Source organism: Dipodomys ordii, unplaced genomic scaffold (genome assembly GCF_000151885.1).
Source record: "Dipodomys ordii isolate 6190 unplaced genomic scaffold, Dord_2.0 Scaffold208, whole genome shotgun sequence".
NCBI classification, from domain to species: Eukaryota; Metazoa; Chordata; class Mammalia; order Rodentia; family Heteromyidae; genus Dipodomys; species Dipodomys ordii.
Genome location: NW_012267424.1, coordinates 38,816 through 45,840, shown reverse-complemented (window position 1 = coordinate 45,840; position 7,025 = coordinate 38,816). Strand labels below are relative to the sequence as shown.

At 38.9% G+C, this 7,025-nt stretch overlaps 1 non-coding gene across 1 annotated transcript; it reads right to left on the bottom strand.

The window, feature by feature from the left end:
* Positions 1 to 6,502: 6,502 nt before the first annotated feature.
* Trnaa-ugc lies at positions 6,503 to 6,570 on the bottom strand. The gene has a single exon. It is a non-coding gene; the product is annotated as a tRNA-Ala (tRNA).
* Positions 6,571 to 7,025: the final 455 nt, after the last annotated feature.

Here is a 7,025-nt window from a genome sequence, read left to right as displayed (position 1 = left end):
CAGTAGATGCTGAATAACCAGATGTGTGGTAATCTTTAATTTTCTTTCATTTAAAATCTATTCAGAAACTTTCTAGCCATCACTGTTAATAACTGTGAAGACTGGCTTTAGGGTGGAAGGTGAATACATTATTTGACCTTCATTTGACACAATGTACCTGCACTGACAATTTAAAATAATCTGGTTTCCAGAATTTTCTTTACAGAAAGACTTCTATACTTTCTCATTCTCTATAAAATGTCAGCTATAAGTCATGTATCCACTTTCCTAAGCTTCATTTCCTTCTCTCTCCACTACTTCATTTCTCAGAAAGAGGAGGGAAAAAATTTAATATTAACCTCAACTATGTCTGCAAGAATATAGAGTGATGTGATTTGGTTTCAAGGTTTCACTGTTTCCTTTTGGAATGTGAAAAGTTAGTTCATGCCTCGGTTTTGTACAGACTTAAGCACCCATCTCTATTTTATATGTCCTGCAGGACCCAGAGTCTGAGAATGAGACACAGGAGCCTTTCCGTGTCTGGGAATGTAACAGGGACAATATTATATCTATTTTTAAATCTTCAAAATTCTTGTAGTCATTGAAAATTGGAAATGCTACTTGAATTATCTCATTGTTGGACCTGACCTCACAACGATTATCATTCCCCACATCTCGTATTCTTGGACTTGGTGCCTGTCATTTCTGGGCTTCCTGAAATATTGTCATTGACTTTCGTCACCTCCATATTTTTTCTCCAACCACTCCCAACCTCTGTACTACATGATAGCCTAGTGGCTGCAAAGAGTTGGAGTCCTTTTCTAAAAACCAAACCAAGTTCCAATCAGTGAAATCATTGGATTGCATGATTTTGAGTTGCTATAAAACCTAAAAGATAGTACAGGATGAAAGGTTTGCAGGATCTGTTAAGGCAGACAAAACAAAATATTGGAACCTCATACTTTTGGAACTAAGTTGAGTTCTTGTTTCCCTGAGTGATTCTATGCTTGAAAAATACCCAAATAGCCTGGCCATGGTGGCTCACACCTGTAATCCTAGCTACTTAGGAGGCTGAGATCCAAGGATCATGGTTCAAAGCCAGCCCGGGCAGGAAAGTCTATTATCTCCAATTAACTACCAGAAAATGGGAAGTGGAGCTCTGGCTCACAGTAGGAGGGTGTTAGCCTTGAACAAAAGAGCAGAGCCCAAGGACAGCACTCAGGCCCTGAGTTCAATCCCCAAGATCTACAGTAAGTAAGTAAATAAATAAATAGCTGAATAACTATACTTTATCACCTTCCTCTGAAATGGAACGCGACTGAGTATGCGCTTACGAAATAGCTCTCACATGAAAAACTATTGCTGATTTGCTTTTCTGTGCAGTCTCTGTAATAGGCAACAGGACGATTTAAAAAGAAGCCATCATAGATTTTCCTGCCTTAAAGAGCTCATAGTCTGACAGGAGTGACATAAACACTGGCAACAGTAGTAAAGAGCCCAGCTAGAAAGCAAGCCAGAATCATCCAGGGATGTCCAGATCCTTCCAGAAGAGAGATATCAAGGGACACCAGCCTGTAATGACTAGCAGAGAGCTGCTTGGTGATTGACAGGAGGCAGAAGCTAATAAAAGAGGTAATTTTAAGCATGGGAAATAAAACAGCTAAAGGCATTAAGGCATAGTACTTAAGGCTATGAAGGCGTGAAATGGAATGCTGTCATGACAGGTCCTATATGATTGTTCTCTGAAGGCTGGTTTTTATCTGCAGGCATAGAGGAGATAACTCACGGTAGTAGAGTTCCCCATACTGTGACTCTGGATAATTCAATAATGCTGGATCACAGATGAAGTTTGTAAAGAAGAAAAAAAATAGAATGACTGAAGGGTGACATGAGACCTAGATTTTGTGTTTATTTATGTTTATAAATAGTGATAACTCAGCAAGGATCTCTCAATATCAGAATTGTTGAATTTGGGAGCCACATGCTTCATGTTGTTTGGGTCTGGAACCTGTGCCATGACCACAGGGTGTCTGCTCCACTCCCTAGCCTCACCTCCACCGGGAACACTCCTCCTCATTTGGCAAAACCAAAATGTCTCCCGAAATGGCCAGATATTCCCAAGGGACACAGCAACCCAATCAACAAGGAGAATGTTCCGTTATCCAAATTTCTGGCTTTTAAATCACATTTAATTTTAATTTTGTCTTTACTATCTTTATGTAGCTATACAAGGGAGTTACCATAAACAAATCAGCTTATAAGTACAAAGCATCTGGACTGATGTTCCCAAGGCAATTATTTGAAAGCTCCTGTCCCTGCTCTATTTGATAGACACGCTTTAGTTTTAATAAAATTATATTACTAATTGTAAAAGTATTTGAATTAGGGATCCTTGGCAACAGATAATTCCTTAGTTATGAAAAGAATCTATCTTATATTTTGCCTCTGACAGTTCATGATGAAGTAATTTAACCATCTAATAATTATTCAAAATTTTTAATTATGACTATGTCTTGTTTTCTCTTATTGTTTCCACTTTTTTAATTATATTTTTTATTTCAACTCTCAGAACAAAGTTAATTTAACATCAGCCCAGTACCAAAGAACAGTGGTCAGAATTCTTTCACAGAGGAATAAAAAGAGACATGTTCAGAAGCTTGGAAGTTTGTTATTTAATAGGAAATTACAAATAGTTCATTACTAATTAATGAATTAAAGAGCAATTCATAAGTGACTAGGAAATGAAAAGAAATAAAGAAGCAAATGTTGGTAACTGAAAGAGACAAGAAAACTGAAGAAAAGAACAGGAAGGAGAACTCGTTACTAAACACAATCTCAATATCTAGCCAGCTAGCTAACCAACTCTGTCTCTGTGTCTCTTTCTCTCTCTTCTCCTCCCCCTCTTCCTCCTCCTTCTCCCCTTCAGCTTATCACATTTTCTGAAATAGAATTATTCATTTTTACATGTCCCTGATATTTGATAGATGTCTGTAGTTATGTTAGCCATGAAACCATACTGAAATGCTTTGGACCATTGCTAGGAACTTCCAGGCTTAGTACTCTACAAATCCTTGAACAAAACACAAACTCAGAGCAGTAATACAACCAGGTCACCAAGTAGGCAAGTTCCATCACATCTTCCCAAGCTTTTAGACACATTTAAAGGTAAAAAGTGTGACCATCCCTTCATCTAAGAAAATTTGAGCAATATTTTCTTTGAAGAACAACCAAAGGAAAACCTCTTTGCATCTCAAATACCTTATTTAGACATTGAGTTGTAAATGTTGTAGTTAGAAAAAAATGATTAATCGTTCTGCAAGACATAAAAATACTTAGGAGAGGAAAAGAAAAGACGTTTAAATTGGAAAATTCCTTTCAAAGGAATTCTAAATGTCACAAAGAATACACTAAGCCAATTTTTTCCCCCGTAAATTTCCTTTGCATCAGAGTGTACAACTCAACATCTGTGTTGCAACAGAGAGGTGGAGACTGTTTACGGATCGTCATTATCAGGGACGGGAAAAAAATGTGAACCATAGTGAAGTGGGGTCCCAAGAAATGCGAACTCACCAGCAGAACTCACTGAAGGAAGCCCCTGAATCTGGCCTCCCGTGCAAGCCCGGGAAATGGAGCCAGACCATGAAGGCATTTTTGTGTGAAGGCGGAGAACTGCCAGGCACAACAGCCACTTCCTTCATTTCGATCCTCTTTCCATTTGCTTCTGGAACAACCCTACCAGATTCCACGGGATAAATGCTTTTCCTATTCCTCTCCTTGTGAGCTGAAGAAAGCCACTGTGATCCTCTCACTCAGATGAAGGATTGATAGCTTCCCCACCAAGTAGTTCAGGCTCTGGACCTCAAAGCAAGATTCAGAGACAGCTTCCTGCCCCCCCACCCCCAGCCCCCCAGCTCATTCTCTGTCTGTTCCTCCTTCTTCCCTACCCGCAGACCCAGGCCTTCTTAAAAACAGAATTCCAGTTCTACTGTCTGGGGGAGGGAAGAGGCGACATGACCAGACAGGGGAGTGCCAGGGGTCTCTGTGGGCTGCCCCAGATGAATTGGAGGCAGGCAGAGAGGGAGAAGAAGGAGCTGAGGAAGGATGTGAGTGAATTCAGAACTATGGCGCCAAGCAATCAAACATCCTGTCCAGTTACTACACAGTCCTCCCTCCAGACACCCCCTCCCACACACCCCCAAAAGTGCTGCAGTAATCTGTTGCCTTTCTTTTGAGCAAGTGCTCTGTTAGCTCCGCTGCCACACAGGGTGGCATAAATCAAAAGAGACTAGAGCACTGAGGCAAGGTAGCCAAGTTTCCCCTGGAGGAGCCCGCCTCCTTCAGTGGGTTCCTAGTATTGGATAAGGTAGTGCTATTGCAAGTATAGCTATGGTTCTCATGATGCTATGAGCCTGTGGTTACTCTACTGTACCTATCTGTCATGAATAAGCCAGGTTATTCTCCCTTGCCCTTAGAATTATCTTTAATTCATTGCGCAGAGGAGTTGCACTTAACAAAGCAGTTTAGGAATACAATGAACAGTCTTGATCAACGTCACCCCTTCCAACATTCTCACTCATCTCTCCCTTTTTGACTGCATTTCCCCCTTCTTCTCCTCTTAATTTGTCTGTCCCTTTACGCTTGACTCCCCTACCCCATCGCTTTCCTGGTGTTTTATTTGACTGAAATTTGACTTTGCCTTTCTAAGGAATTACACTACTGGAGATCTCCTTGAATCTCCTGTATTCAGTTAATGCATGTGTGTACACTTGTGTATTAACATCGATTTATAAAATAAATCTAACTATCACATATATGGAAAAACATATATCCTTTGTCTCTCTGGGTGGGACTTACTCCACTTAACATAGTTTTTTCTAGGTCTTTCCATTTCCTTACAAATGATACAGTATCATTCTTTCTCACGGATGAGTAGAATTGTATATACCACAAGCCTTCTCCAGTAAGAAATGAAATGTTGAGCCTCCAGGCATGACTCTTCATTGACTGAGTAGCCAGCCCAGCTAGAGTAATGGACAGACTCCATTCTTTCTTCTCCATGTGCAGTAGATTTAAAAACATTGTACAGGACATCAGCATTTCTCAGGGAAAATAGTGGTAACAGCAATGGGTGTGTGTCCCAAACTCATGAGAGAACTTAATTTGCTTTTTTGGCTTATGACAATTTTCTTTTTTAATCTGATGTTTATCTTTTCTCCTAGAATTACAACTTTACCCAACTTGTCAAACAACAGATGCTAACAATTTCTTTCTGATAGTTTTAAAAATTGTAACGCATTGCAATTATAATTTACTTTTATGTAGCATTAGTAATGAGACCATGAATTTTTTTTCATAAATTTAAAAAACATTTTTACTGTCTTCCTCCCTTATTACATTCTTTGTGCTTTTCTTAATCCTTCTTTTTTATTGACTTGTTCATATCATATATTAAGGAAGTCAACCAACTGTCTTTGTTATGAATCTGAAATACATTTTTGCTATATTTTGACTTTTATGTACACTTACTTGCCATGCACAATTTTAAGTGTTATGCAACTTATTTTCTAATTCTATTTGTTAAGCTGAATTTACACATATATATTATAGTCTCTGCATTTTATACCATGGTCACAAATTTTTCTTCATGCTCCAATTACTTAATACTTGCATACTTTTTCAAAATTTAAAACGTATATATAGAAGTAATTTGTTCATGTGTGAAGTTCAATATTATAAGGAACTAACTTTAAATTTTTTCCAGATTGCTACCCAGTTATAACAAAAAAATCAAACAACAAAAAACGCCTACACCTTTCCTTCACTAGTTTGTAATGCCAGCTCCACCATATATACAAAATCCCATGTGAACATTTGGTTTTGTTTCATGGATCTATCTGTCTTGTCATAAAGCAGTATTAGCCTGCTCATGGCTCTGGTAGAGTTTTCCCATGTGTCTGGCTCTCTTGTTCTGTCTTGCATACTAGAAGATAGAGCAGTGTAAAAAAGTTTATAATAAGGGGGCTAAAGACTTAAAGAAGAGACTGATCTGGGGAGGAAATAAGAATGGCCAATAGACACATGAAGAAATGCTCAACTTCTCTAGCCATAAAAGAAATGTAAATAAAAACAACATTGAATTCCACTTCACCCCAATTAGATGGCTATAAGCAAGAAATTTAATAACAACAGATGCTGGAGGGGATGTGGTCAAAAGGGTATGCTACTACATTGTTGGTGGGAATGTAAGCTTCTTCAACTACTCTGGAAAGCAGCATGGAGGTTCCTCAAAAGACTCCACATAGAGTTCCTCTATGACCAAGCAATCCCACTTCTGTGCATTTGCCCAAATGACCACAAACAAGGCCACACTAAAGCTACCAGCACAAGTAATTTTTTTTTTTTGGGTCCAGTCGTAGGGCCTGAACTCTGGGCCTTGGTGCTGTCCCTCAGCTCTTCAGCTCAAGGCTAGCGCTCTACCACTTGAGCCACAGCGCCACTTCCGGCTTTTTTCTTTTTGCTTATGTGGTGCTGGGAATCGAACCCAGGGCCTCATGCATGCAAGGCAAGCGCTCTACCACTGAGCCACCTTCCCAGCCCAACAGCACAAGTATTTTTATAGCAGCATTATTCACCATAGCTAAGATATGGAGCCAATCCAGATGCCCCTCAGTAGATGAATAGATCAAGAAAATGTGATATGTATAGGTAGATAGATATACTTATATCTATCTAACTCTATCTATCTATCTATCTATACATATATGTAATGGAATTCTATGCATCCATCAGAAAGAATAACATCATCCCATTTGTAAGGAAATGGAAAGAGTTCAAAAAAAATATATTAAGTGAAGTAAGCCAAACCCAAAGGGACATAGGTCCCATGGTTTCCCTTATTTGCAATAATTAGTATACATCTAGGATAGTCTTAGCAAATGAGCAGAATAGCTCAATAGCTATGTACATATGACAATGTAAGATGATGCTAAGCAAAATGAACTCTAAGACATGGACACCAGAGGTTTTTCTTTGTTGTTGTTGTTTTT